Source organism: Schistocerca nitens, chromosome 7 (genome assembly GCF_023898315.1).
Source record: "Schistocerca nitens isolate TAMUIC-IGC-003100 chromosome 7, iqSchNite1.1, whole genome shotgun sequence".
Taxonomy (NCBI): domain Eukaryota; kingdom Metazoa; phylum Arthropoda; class Insecta; order Orthoptera; family Acrididae; genus Schistocerca; species Schistocerca nitens.
In genome coordinates, this window is record NC_064620.1 from 604,434,194 (window position 1) to 604,449,238 (window position 15,045).

At 43.6% G+C, this 15,045-nt stretch overlaps 1 protein-coding gene across 1 annotated transcript in view; it reads left to right on the forward strand.

Annotated features, from left to right (window-relative positions):
• LOC126195414 (protein croquemort-like) overlaps positions 1–15,045 on the forward strand; it is a 1,080,874-nt gene that overhangs the window by 370,639 nt on the left and 695,190 nt on the right. The gene's annotated exons all lie outside the window — the stretch shown is intronic.

The following is a 15,045-nucleotide window of genomic DNA, read 5'->3' on the forward strand; positions in this document are numbered from 1 at the left end:
TTAATAAATGTATATATTTTGTTGGTGTGCTTGATTCGCATGGTCATTAGTCTGTTACTGATTTGATTTATGTCTATAACAGAGTCAAGTGTGTCCTTATTTACAATAAAAGCCATGCCAAATATTGCAGCTCCTTTGCCAATTTTCTTGTCTGTTTTACTTTTAAAGATACGGTAATTGTTGTAGTCTATTGTTTCTGAATCAGTGAATCTGGTCTCTTGGAGAGCAAGGATTTGAATTTTCTGTTTGTTGAGTTCTGTTGTAAGATTATGAAGTTTGCCTGTCTGAATTAGTGTCCTATATATATATATATATGTCCTATATATATATATATTAGGTTTACAACTTTGCTTCCTCGTTTTCTATATATACATGTGGTAAATCCGGGATAGATGACCATGATTTTTTGCCAATACAGTTTATAAAAAACAAAAGTCGACTTCGTTTACAAGGATGTATCACATTTCGTACTAGCTAAACATTCTTACAAAAAATGTAATACTTGGGCCATCTTATCCGTCAGTCAGAGTTAGACGGCCAGACACGTAAGGGATTTATAACCATCGGGCAAAACACTTTAAAATCAAAGAGAAATTTACATAAGCTTTTAACACTTTAAAAATGTTTTATTAAATCTCTTAATGTAAAAAAATATTTTATAAAGATATTAATTTTACGTAAATTATAACTTAAACAGAACCTCATTTGTAAAAAGCATTTAAATTTCTTGAATTTATTCAGTACTTTTATTAACTCGTTGGAAAATACTAGTTTTATGTTGAAAATAATAAGGAATCCTCTCAATTATGCAGTTCGTTGAATCTAGAGCTGAGCCTCATTTAAGAAAAGGAATATTTACTTTACTGGATTAGATTTACTTCTTTAAAATTTCATTATCACATCGATGGCACACATTTACATACTACATGCAGGAGTCACGTAGCCAACGGTTACACCTGACACACTGAATACAACCACAGGTTTTATTTGACTCTGAGTACTCATCTCCGCATCCAACGCACAGGTCCTCTTCTTCAAGAAGTAAGTCACTTGACTCTTCTTTGTAGTGAACATCATATGACCAGTGTGAATTGTCTGAAGTTTCTTTAAAGTTCCTGATCTAACCCTTCTCACTAGTATTTTTTTCCAAGAGGCCTTGCTTTTCTTCCTTTTGCATAAAGTTTCAATTTTAACTTTTTACTATTTTCTTTTGACGTCAGGGTTGTACTCGTAGTTTTAATTTTTCTAGGCCTACGTGTGTTCCTTTGAGGCTCGAGTCTAACTGGCAAAGGTGAGATACTGTTCAGAATTTTTGTAGGGGTGACTTGAAATCACGGAGTAGGTAGGCCTATCACCTGATCTTGTAGAAGATCCTCCTGGAGATGACGTTGCTCTTTTACAGGGGATTTTTGTCACATTTGTCTGCTAAAGTAGAGTCGGTGATTCTAGTAGTGGATTGCGGCTTGGATCATAGAGCTCTTTCGATGGATTTCTGGCTAGATGACTCGATGGTATCTGCTCTAGTAGGGGAACACGGCAAGTGTGACGAAGTTCTATCGTGGTGTATTTGGTCAGACACGTTGATGTTTTCATTTCCTGTCAGTCTATCTTGACCACATCTAGCGTAATCTCGAACTGCATCGGGATTAAAAGTGTAGATTTCCGTTACTTTGAATCCAGAGATGGCGTGCAGTGATGTTGCGCCTCCACCCTACAACCTTGTAGTAGCTCGCCTATCTCCCAAGCTTCCATTGTGGGTGATTCCTTTGCCATTTTTCAACGACACTGTAAAAATGAAGCTTTAAAAACCTGAAGGCAGATCAGTCTAGAGGCTGCAGATAATAGGTAGTATGGCTGGGTAGACACATTAAGATGATACTGTTCCTCTCGGCTAACTCCAACATCTGTACCGAGCTAGAGTGTGAAATATGGCCATCCAAAATCAGCATAACTGTGCCAAGGGGTTTGTGGGGCACAAAATGATCCCTTAGCCATTCAAAAAAGATCTCAGCATTCGGGTAGGTAGATTTTTGACATGATAATTTTACTTCCCGATGATTTGTTGTCCTTCCACTTTTTTTTTTTTTGTTAGCTCCCTTCTTGACAAGATCCCTTCATCGTTGTAGCATGCAAGTGCTGTAATTACGCTTCCTTTTTCTGAGGAAATAATAACAGGAATTTTTTACCGCTTTTCAGCTACAACAGCACCTGGTCGGCTATTTAACTGAAGGCCTGTCTCTCATCCATGTTAAAAATACTTCCCAGTTAATTCAGCTAACCATTTTTTCCCATTAGGACTGAAAGTAAGTTGAAATGTTCCTTGACTTCATCATGATTCACTCCCTGTACTTTGGATAAAGATATGTCTTCAGATTTTCGCACACTTAGAACTGTATGCCGAAATAAGAACAGTTTTTACCAGCCGTATCTGCTTTTCCTTTTTCGTTAATAATTTCATGTTTTACGCCAAGCTGCTCAGCTAAATCATAAGCTAGTCTTCGTAATAGTCCCTCGTTAAGGGAGTACCATGGGCTACATTTTTTACATGGTGTACAAGTCGTAACTCAGTAGCAGAAGCCAAACAAAAACTAGGACCGACTGGACTTTTGGTCTTTAATTTTTTCTCAAGAGTTTTCCCGGGAATGTGGAAGCTTTTCACAGAGAATAACTGTGGTGTCACCGCCAGACACCACACTTGCTAGGTGGTAGCTTAAATCGGCCGCGGTCCATTAGTACATGTCGGACCCGCGTGTCGCCACTGTCAGGATCGCAGACCGAGCGCCACCACAAGGCAGGTCTCGAGAGACGTACTAGCACTCGCCCCAGTTGTACGGACGACATTGCTAGCGACTACACGTACGAAGACTTTCTCTCATTTGCCGAGAGACAGACAGAATAGCTTTCAGCTAAGTCCATGGCTACGACCTAGCAAGGTGCCATTTGTACCATTGCATGTATCTCAAGATAGTCTCACTTGTATCATCAAGAATGCTGTATACGAAAGGACGATATAAAAGTTAAGTGCTCTAGTAGCTACGTTCTTTTCTTTATCACATTCATCACGTATCCTGTTCCAGACTTCGCGCCAGTCGGCGTGTGTGTACGTGTGCCCTTTCGGCTACCCGTCTCTGTGGACTGGCTGTCTTGTCAGTCCACTACAATAACCATCGCTATTTACTTTATTAACTGCATTTTAAGGTGTTCTTCTCTCCATGATCCCCTAGAAGAGTTGGCCTTTCGAATGTACTTATTTGGCATCTGTAAAAAAGTAACGATACCATCAAAATGTAATAGATAACACTTTTATGGGATGGAACACCTTTATGGGGTGACCATCTATCCCGATGATGGAACGGCCATCTCTCCCGATAAGCCAGGAGACAGGGCCATAGCGCGTCGTCAAACTTTCAAACTTAGTGGACGCAAACGCAAACAAAACCTACGTATCGGTAAGTAGTTACAACTAAACAACTCTAAAACTCCGTTGTTTCTATCCCTACTCACAGCCTAAGTTATATTTAAATCCCTAATTTAGGACATACTACATAATTTCATGGCATACTGAAAACTAATATCATGGAAGATATTTACGTTTAATTGAAGTAAACAGCCATCCAGAGCAGGAACAACCACCCACGTTACTATGAACTGACCGCAGCGCTGTTCAGTGGGGTGTGGACCCTGCAGGTGTTGGCCATCTCTGGCGCGTTTATACTACGTTTGTGTGCATGTGTGTGTGTGTTTGTTTGTGTGTGTGTATTCGCAGGCGCGTCATCAAAATTTCTTGGTTATCAGATGCATCCAGCTCCAAAAGCATAATGACGTACTCATCTTTCGTGATGAACGTGACAAGATCAGTCCCGGCTATGCACTGCGCTTCTAGTAGACATGTGCATACAGTCTGTCATGTGACAGACTATTGTCATGTGGCAAAATGACGTCCTACTTATAAAAGTCGAGACTAGGGAGCAGAGGTCTAAAAAAAAGCTACCAGACGGAGATTCAAAGGTACGTGGGTTTGACGTCCCGACAGTCTACTCAGTGGACTGCGACAGCAGGCACGGCAGTGAGGGGCGGTACACGTTCCTCTGTACACTCCGATGCGCTGTATCATGTGACTGTGTTGCCAGGTCCTTCTTTTCATACATTTGTTTTCAAAATGCACCCAGTCTGATTCTGCTAGATAAACTTTTGTCTTCAATCTGGATGAGGAATCGCATGCCGACTTCCAAGTGCGGCATTTGATTTTTAAATTCTATCGCTTACTGTGCTCAAACTGTTAGTCCCACAGGAAAAAAAATGAACAGGACGCTTTTGGTAGAAAATTTAACTTAGTTAAATTTTGTAGCAGGAAACGTTTTCACTAGACGGCATAGCTTTCGTATTATTCAACAAATAAAAGCGGAATAGAGATCAACATAGACATCATTTCCGCCCTTTTTATTGCTCATGAAAACCACACATTGCATGTTGTACCACCACACAGCGAGACTTCAGAGGAGTGGTCCAGATTGATGTACACACCGGTACCTCTAATACCGATTAGCACGTCCTCTTGCATTGATGCATGCCTGTATTCGTCGTGGCATACTATCCACAAGTTCATCAAGGCAGTGTTGGTCCAGAATGTCCCACTCCTCAACGGCGATTCGGCGTAGATCCCTCAGAGTGGGTGGTGGGTCACGTCGTCCATAAACAGCCCTTTTCAATCCATCCCAGGCATGTTCGGTAGGGTTAATGTCTGGAGAACATGCTGGCCACTCTAGTCGACCGATGTCGTTATCCTGAAGGGAGTCATTCACAAGATGTACACGATGAGGGTGCGAATTGTCGTCCATGAAGACGAATGCCTCGCCAATATGCTGCCGATATGGCTGCACTATCGGTTGCAGGATGTCATTTATATATCGCACAGCCGTTACGGCGCCTTCCGTGACCACCAGCGGCGTACATCGGCACCACATAATGCCACCTCATAACAGCAGGGAACCTCCATCTTGCTGCCCTCGATGGACACTGTGTCTAAGGCGTTCAGCGTGACCGGGTTGCCTCCAAACAAGCTGAAACTTCCTTATTTAAATGACTGTCTCTGTACTTAAATTGCTGAATGACTGATACCATCTGACTCCTCAAAAAAAGATAACCTGACTTCAAATAATTAATTGAAAAGAATGGCCCTGACTAAAAAGAAATTCTAACAATAACCTATACATTTCATTAAGCACTTACCTCACAAAAACCTTCATTACGCGAAGTACTGCAATACAGCGAACGTCAATACTGCCAGCTAAAAAAAGATTCTAATTACTAAAGCCACTAACTAGTAATAGGCATGCGGTTAGCAAAGGAAATATTTTATTGCAAACCAAATAATGTATTTTTTTTTACCTTAATAATGTGACATCCAGTTCAGACACGGATATAAATCGTCATTGACATCTCGTACAAAGGTATATAATCATGAATAATTTTCAGTCTCCAAGTCGAATACTTCCAGATCGTTAGCCTACGCTAACACTTCAGACCTCTACCCTCCATAACGCTTTTCTCACATCTAACATCCATCACTGATGGCTGATCACCTCCAGCTGCCCAACAGTACTTCCATCACTGCTGGCGACTAACTTCCAACTGCCCAACACTATTGGCGATTAACTTACAATAACGAGTCCAACCAGCCACAGAGTCTCTTACAAATAAAGTGCAGTCAGAGATCCAATCCAAAGCGCTACACAGCGCTGCCAACACAGATTGTCTGGTTGAAGGCATATGCGACACGCATCGGTGAAGAGAACGTGATACGAATGTTGTGCGGTCCATTTGGCTTGTTGTTGTTGGGCCCACCTGTACCGCACTGCATGGTGTGGTGGTTGCAAAGATGGACCTCGCCATGAACGTCGGGAGTGAAGTTCCGCATCGTGCAGCCTATTGCGTACAATTTGAGTTGTAACACGACGTCCTGTGGCTGCACGAAAAGCATTATTCAACATGATGGCGTTGCTGTCAGGGTTCCTCCGAACCATAATCCGTAGATAGCTGTCATCCACTGCAGTAGTCGTCCGTGGGCAGCCTGAGCGAGGCATGTCATCGACAGTTCCTGTCTCTCTGTATCTCCTCCATGTCCTAACAACATCGCTTTGGTTCACTTCGAGACGTCCGGACACTTCCCTTGTAGAGAACCTTTCCTCGCACAAAGTAACAACGCGGACGAGATCGAACCGCGGTATTGACCGTCTAGGCATGGCTGAACTACAGACAACACGAGCCGTGTACCTCCTTCCTGATGGAATGACTGGAACTGATCGGCTGTCGGACCTCCTCCGTCTAATAGAAACTGTTTATGGATGGTTGTTTACGTCTTTGGGACTGTTTAGTGACATCTCTGAACAGTCAAAGGGACTGGATCCGTGATACAATATCCATCCACAGTCAGCGTCTATCATCAGGAGTTGTGGGAAGTGGGGTTATGCAAAACTTTTTTGACAGGGTGTTTCAAAAATGACCGGTATATTTGAAACGGCAATAAAAACTAAACGAGCAGCGATAGAAATACACCGTTTGTTGCAATATGCTTGGGACAACAGTACATTTTCAGGCGGACAAACTTTCGAAATTACAGTAGTTACAATTTTCAACAACAGATGGCGCTGCAAGTGATGTGAAAGATATAGAAGACAACGCAGTCTGTGGGTGCGCCATTCTGTACGTCGTCTTTCTGCTGTAAGCGTGTGCTGTTCACAACGTGCAAGTGTGCTGTAGACAACATGGTTTATTCCTTAGAACAGAGGATTTTTCTGGTGTTGGAATTCCACCGCCTAGAACACAGTGTTGTTGCAACAAGACGAAGATTTCAACGGATGTTTAATATAACCAAAGGACCGAAAACCGATACAATAAAGGATCTGTTTGAAAAATTTCAACGGACTGGGAACGTGACGGATGAACATGCTGGAAAGGTAGGGCGACCGCGTACGGCAACCACAGAGGGCAACGCGCAGCTAGTGCAGCAGGTGATCCAACAGCAGCCTCGGGTTTCCGTTCGCCGTGTTGCAGCTGCGGTCCAAATGACGCCAACGTCCACGTATCGTCTCATGCGCCAGAGTTTACACCTCTATCCATACAAAATTCAAACGCGGCAACCCCTCAGCGCCGCTACCATTGCTGCACGAGAGACATTCGCTAACGATATAGTGCACAGGATTGATGACGGCGATATGCATGTGGGCAGCATTTGGTTTACTGACGAAGCTTATTTTTACCTGGACGGCTTCGTCAATAAACAGAACTGGCGCATATGGGGAACCGAAAAGCCCCATGTTGCAGTCCCATCGTCCGTGCATCCTCAAAAAGTACTGGTCTGGGCCGCCATGTCTTCCAAAGGAATCATTGGCCCATTTTTCAGATCCGAAACGATTACTGCATCACGCTATCTGGACATTCTTCGTGAATTTGTGGCGGTACAAACTGCCTTAGACGACACTGCGAACACCTCGTGGTTTATGCAAAATGGTGCCCGACCACATCGCACGGCCGACGTCTTTAATTTCCTGAATGAATATTTCGATGATCGTGTGATTGCTTTGGGCTATCCGAAACATACAGGAGGCGGCGTGGATTGGCCTCCCTATTCGCCAGACTTCTTTCTGTGGGGACACTTGAAAGACCAGGTGTACCGCCAGAATCCAGAAACAATTGAACAGCTGAAGCAGTACATCTCATCTGCATGTGAAGCCATTCCGCCGGACACGTTGTCAAAGGTTTCGGGTAATTTCATTCAGAGACTACGCCATATTATTGCTACGCATGGTGGATATGTGGAAAATATAGTACTATAGAGTTTCCCAGACCGCAGCGCCATCTGTTGTTGACAATTGTAACTACTGTAATTTCGAAAGTTTGTCCGCCTGAAAATGTACTGTTGTCCCAAGCATATTGCAACAAACGGTGTATTTCTATCGCTGCTCGTTTAGTTTCTATTGCCGTTTCAAATATACCGGTCATTTTTGAAACACCCTGTATATATATATATATATATATATATATATATATATATATATATATATATATATATATATATATATATATATATATATATTGTGTGTGTGTGTGGGCACGTCGAACACAATAATATTCACTGATGACTATCATTTATTGTAGTGATACATAACAATCATCCTGTCCAACGATTGTGTATGTAGCGGTAATGCGGTGGGTCCTCAGTTGTATACACATGTACTTGCCCTCATTTCTACGCTGGTATAGTCCAGTTGCACCCTACAACAGTCTCAAGTGGCGACTTATCAGTTGGACGAGCAGCGGCGGAGTCACGCGAGTCGGCCAGCTCGGAGATGACGTCGTAGGACCCCTTGAGCATCCGGGGTGATTGCAAAGGGTGTCATTCAGTACAGACGTCTGTTTGGCATAGGAGCTAATTTGGACAGAAATGGTTACATTTCTGAAATGCTAAGAATGTTCCCCCAACAGGCGGAAGTACGAGTAGTGATCAACGGCATGAGGATGCAGAAGGCAATGGAAATCATTGCATTAAAGACGCATAATGTGTATCCACAGGACATATGGCGTTTAACTGAAAAAATGTCATGATCATCCGTCCATTAGTAAAAGACTTCAGACTAGTCCCCTGATTGGATCCTCAGGGACGGTAACCATGAAAAAAAGATAGACCAAACAACGTTAGGGTAACGCCCTATGAATTGACGTGTGAAATGTCAGAAGTTTGAATGTGGCAGGGTAGCTAGAAAAATTGTAAAGGGAAATACTAAGGCTCAAACAAGATGGAGTGGGGATCAGTCAGGTGAAATGGAAAGAAGCCTAGGATTTCTTATCAGACGGATGTAAGGTAATTTCAACAGCAGGAAGGGAGTAGGATTCGTCATGAATGGGAACATACACGCTGTCGTCGCAAGTAATAGATGATGAGATGGAGAAAGTATATGAGGATACTGAAACAGTAGTTCAGGACATAAATGAAGATGAAAATCTGATTGTTATGGGAGACTATACTGCGGTTGTAGAGGAAGGAGTGGGTTATGGCTTTGGGTCAAGGAATGAGAGAGGAGAAAGACTAATTGGCATCTGCAATAAATGTTGGGTAGTAATAGCGAAAACTCTAATCAATAATCACAATAGGAGGAGATATACTTGGAAAAGTCTGGGGATACAATAATATTTCTTTTAGATTACATCATGGTCAGGCATGGATTCTGGAATCGGATATTGGATTGTAAGCTGTACCCAGGAGCAGATATAGACTCAGATCACAATTTAATGATACAATGAGAAGGCTGAAGTTTGAGAATCTAGTTACGAAGAACCAATGTACAAGGAGGTTTGACGCGGAAGTAGTAAGGAATGAAGATATACGTTTGATGTTCTCTGAGGCTGCAGATACTGCGATAATGAATAGCTCAGTAGGCAGTTGAGCTGAAGATGAATGGACGTATCCAAAAAGGGAAACCACAGAAGTTGGAAAGAAAAACATAGGTACAAGGAAGTTAACTGCGAAGGAACCGTGGGTAACAGAAGAAATACTTCAGTTGATCGACGAAAGAAGGAAGTACAAAAATGTTAAGAAAAAATCAGGAATACGGAAATACAAGTCACTTAGGAATGAAATAAACAGGAAGTGCCGGGAAGCTAAGGCGGAATGGCAATATAAGAAACGTGAAAAAATCGAAAAAGAAATGACTGTCGGAATACTGAAAAGCCAAAACATTCGGTGAATTTAAAAGCAATGACGTTAAAATTAAGAATGCAGTGGGGATTCCGCTGTTAAATACAAAAGAGAGCGGATAGGTGGAAAGAGTACAGTGAAGGCCTCAATGAGGCGGATGACTTACCTGGTGCCGTGAGAGATGAAGAAATAGGAGTCGACAGGGAAGGGATAGGGGATCCACTATTAGAATTTAAAAGAGTTTTGGACCACTCAGAATCAAATAAGGTAGAATGAATGGATAACATTAAATCCGAATTTCTAGAAAACACTCGCGGAAGTGGCAATAAAACAATTATTCACGTTGGTGTGTAGAATGTATGAGACTGGTGATATGCCATCAAGCGTTCGGAAAAACACCATCCACACAATTCCGAAGATAGCAAGAGTCGACAAGTGCAAGAATTGTCACACAGTCAGCTTAACAGATTACGCACCCAAGTTGTCGACAAGAATAAAACACAGAAGAATAGAAAAGAAATCTGTCTATTGAATGACAATCAGTTTGACTCTAGGAAAGAGAAAGACACTAGAGACTCAGTTGTGTCGTTGGGGTTGATAACGCAAGGGAGAATGAAGAAAAATCATGACACGTTCATAGGATTTGTCGACATGCACAAAGCGTTCAGCAATGTAAAATGGTGCAAGACAACCAAGAGAGGAAGACCAAGAACGAAGGGCTCAGATTAAAAAGGGTGTGAGACAGGAATGTTGTCTTTCGCCCTACTACTCAATCTGTGCATCGAAGAAGCGATGACGGAAAGAAAAGGAAGGTTTAACAGTGGGATTCAAGCTGAAGGTGACTGGACATCAATGGTGACATTCGCTGACGAAATTGTTATCGTCAGTGAAAGTGAAAAATAATTACAGTATGTGCTGAATGGAATGAACAGTCTGATGAGTAAAGAATATGAACAATGAGCAAAGCGAAGGAAGACGAAAGTATTGAGAAGTGGCTGAAATGAGAACAGCGATAAAGCTAAAATGAAAGTGGTTCAAATGGCTCTGAGCACTGTGGGACTTAACTTCTGAGGTCATCAGTCCCCTAGAACTTAGAACTACTTAAACCTAACTAACCTAAGGACATCACACACATCCATGCCCGAGGCGGGATTCGAACCTGCGACCGTAGCGGTTGCGTGGTTCCAGACTGTAGCGCCTAGAGCAGCTCGGCCACCTCGGCCGGCTCAGAATTGGGGATCATGAAAGACGAAGTTAAGGAATTCAAGTTAAGGAATTCTGCCACCTACGCAGCAACATAATGTATGATGAACGGAGCAAGGGGAACGCAAGAAGTAGACTATAACTGGCAAAGAAGGAATTCCTGGCCAAGAGAATTTAATGTGCCCGTACTCTGTACGTACTGAAATTGTGCTACGTAGCGTAATATTGCTACAGTTGACAAAACGGTAAAAACAGTCTACCAACGCTTTGGAAATTCTAAACCACATACGATCGATACCTTACGAATACATTAAAACACAAACAAATGCACCTTAATAATTATTCGTGAAAATAAATATGCTTTTAGCTGTCACTTTGCTTTTCAACGTGCTAAGTCAAATATAATGTTCACTTTTTTGCAATGAAAGTGGTCCTTTAGACGTAATCAGGCCAGGGCCAAATTCCACACAATACCTTAAAATGACTGGCAAATTCGTCTTTAAACTGCGTGGCCCAGGTCTCTAGTTTTGCTGGAAGAAAAAATATTAAATAATCTGGGCTGATAGTAACACGCCTGTGAAACAGTAATGTAAATTAAATGTGCCGCGTAATGGCGGCGGACTGCAGCGCTCCAGCGCAGCCATTTTCTCTCCGCTGCAGCCATTGTTGTAATTCTGGAAACTGAGATTATTTCACAAAGGTTTAACATTTCTACAAATAAAACTCAAATAACGATTTAACTTATTATCATTTGACATCAGCTCAGCAAATCAAATTTCGTTACAGACCTGGATAAGCAGTATACGCTATAAGACTTCGGAAAACAACCAGAGAGAGAGAGAGAGAGAGAGAGAGAGAGAGAGAGAACCTTCACATATATAAATCGTTTGAAGACCACAGAACAACATTTATCAGTGGAAGGTACCATTTATTTTTCAAATATATCATTATTGTCTTTGTGTTTTAAACTATCATAGTTACAAAAATGATAGTTTTTATGCATTTCATAGTCACACGAGTTATCAGTTTTGCTACGTCTCACTTCACTTGCTAAAAATATTATTGTTACACATTGGTATTGGGACACTATAAGAGTATGATATGAAAGCGTGGTGTCTGTTGTTTCGGACATGTCCGAATGAACAGACACCACGCATTCTTATAACTGATCCGCCTAGATGGGCAATGGGTCCACTTTGTTCAGTGTAGATGCACATGAACACCCGACGTCATTGGGGAATCTCAGATTAGCGAGCATGGAGTGTGGTGTCTAGGAAGCCTACATACTCGGATCGCTAGACAAACAATCAAACCAGTCGTATTAATGAGTTTTATTACGAAAAGAAAGTTGCAATACTTAACTTTTGCAGTTACACAGATGTGTCGCAACCAAAGGGCGACATATGAAGTATTCAATCTTCTCAGTATAGAAAACCCCAAGTCTGTGATGCATAGAGAGAACAAGCGAAGTGATCTAGCGTTGAAGCTGCTATACAAGTGTCTAATCTTGAACCTACCATTGAACTGAGCCGTCACCAGTTTTTTTCTTTATTGTTATTTTAATACCTTGAGAATAAAGGTAGGCCGGCAGCGGCCTATGTATGCCGCTCTTCGGCCACAGTGAACACATACAGGAAACAGAAAGATAGAAAACCAAACAAGCATGGTAGACCAAAACGGGAGACAGACATAGTAAAATAAATAAAGCCGTTCACGGGCGCACTGTTTGAATAAAAAAACGTTGATCACTGTACACAACGGGGAAGAACGAGTTTAGACACGTGAACGGAGAGACACTGAAGCACCGACGCGGAGACACACACGAGCACTGGCGGCGATCTCCGGTCCACCAAGATGCAATATTCACGCACAAAGCCGGGGACCTTCCAAAGGGAAGAGGTGCGGGTAGGAGGGAGAGGGGCGGTGTTGACGCAAGTGGGAGAGGAGAAGGAAGGGGGAGGGGAAAGGGTAGGAGGGTTGTGGGAGGGGAGGGAGGGAGGAAGAGAGGAGGGAGGGAAGGGAGAGAGGGTGCCCTGCAGAAAAAATATAGGGGGAGAAGGGGAGGATCAAAGTTGGTAGGAGGGGTAGATGGAGGAGGGCATCATCAGGGAGGGGAATTTGGCAGAAGCCACCTTGGGCAAGGGTATGGAGTGTGGAGAGATGGAGAGCAGGTGGAATGTGGGAGTACAGGTGCGGCAGCGGACAGGGGTGGGAAAGGATAGGAGAGACAAGTGGGTGAGGGGGATCAAGTTTGCGGGAGGTGTAAAGGATCCGTATCCGTTCGAGGAAAAGGAGTAGGTGTGGGAACGGAATTGAGTCATACAGCATCTGCCTGGGGGAGGGGAGGTGGATGCGATAGGCGAGGCAGAGCGTATGGCGTTCCAGGAGTTGAAGGGATTTGTAGAAGGTAGGAGGGACGGCGATCCAGGCGGTATGGGCATAACAGAGGATAGGGCGGATGAGGGATTTATAGGTGTGGAGGACGTTGGAGGGGTCCAGACCCCATGTGCAGCCAGAAAGGAGCTTGAGGAGGCGGAGTCGGGAGCGTGCCTCGGCTCGGATCATCCGGAGATGGGGCGTCCAGGAGAGGCGACGCTCAAGGATGACGCCAAGGTACGTCAGAGTGGGGGTGAGGTTGATAGGACGGCCATAGATAGTGAGAGGAGACGGAAGGAAGGGGTGGTTTTGCGTACAATGATCGCCTGGGTCTTGGAAGGATTGACCTTGAGCTGGCACTGGTTGCACCAAGTGGTGAACCGGTCAAGTTGGATCTGGAGAAGGAGTTGGAAGCGTTGCAGGGTGGGGGCGAGGGCAAGGAAGGCGGGGTCATTGGCACCGTCACCGTCGCGGTGCTTGTGTCCTCTTCGCATAGGGGCCGGTGCTGTCGCGTTGTCGTCCTGCAGAGGCGTCGGCCAGCGTGCGACTGGGTGACGTCTTCTCACAGCCGTCTCTTCTGTAGAGTACCCGACCGGCGTGCCGGCGCATGACTTTACGCCGTAAGGTGGGGGAAATGGACAGGGAGTGCAGATAGGTGGCGCTCTGTGGGAGTGCGGGTCGGCCGTGAGTCGTGCCGAGGTGGTCCGCGCAGTTGCGATAACGCTGTGTCCCGGATAGAGCAGCAGTTAACGCACATGCCTAGCAAGCGGGTTCGAATCCCGGTCCGGTACATATTTTCACTCGTCGCCGCCGATTCCGCGTAATGCTGGGATGCAACTCAACGTCAGTAATGTCTTACCTCTCCTTACCCCTCCCCCCTCCCTACTCCAACTTCAGTTTACATATCACGTGATAGGAAGTCTACTAGTATCAAACATATGTGTTAATCTGCGAAGAAATTCCTGAGAATTTTCGTTTTTAGCACAGCACTGTATTGTAGCAAAACATGCATTGTAGGAAAATGGGAAAAGAAGAGAATCGAAGCATTTGAGATATGGTGCTACAGAAGTATGTCGAAAATTATGTAGACTGATGATGTAAGAGTGGGGTTGTCAGCAGAATTGACGGGAAAAGGCATGTAAGGAAACCACTTAAGAGAAGAAGGGACAGGATAATCAGATATCTTTTAAGGCATAAGGGAATCTCTTGCACGGTACCAGAGGGAGCTGTATGGGGTAAAAAGCTGCAGAGCAAGACAGAGATTGGAATACATTCATCAAATAGTTGAGGACGTAGGTTTCAAGCGCTACTCTGAAATGAAAATGTTAGCTCAGGAGAGGAATTCGTGGAAGGCCGCGTCAAACCAGTTTGAAGACTGCAGACTAAAAAATAAAATAAAATGAAGTAATTGGTAATTACGAAGCATTGCCGCGTTCTCGTACGGCATATATGTCTCCGGCACTTTAATTTTCCTTCGAACGATTAGCGTTATCTGAACACACGGCCTCGAGTATTATTTACTGACGTGTAAGAGCTGACATCGTGCTAATAGTATGCATCTTATTTTGCTGCCGGCGTTTCTCTTAATATATGAGCGCCATGTTTCTGTCTCAATTTAAATGAGATACGTACAACGTCGCAAAAACTGAGAAGCTTTAGCATTCGTAAATGAGACCAGTGCTTTCGAAAAAACGATGTCTATGACATATGTGTTTGCTGTCACAGAATTCCCATACGCATTTGATCGTATATGTACTGTAGTGAGAAAAGCA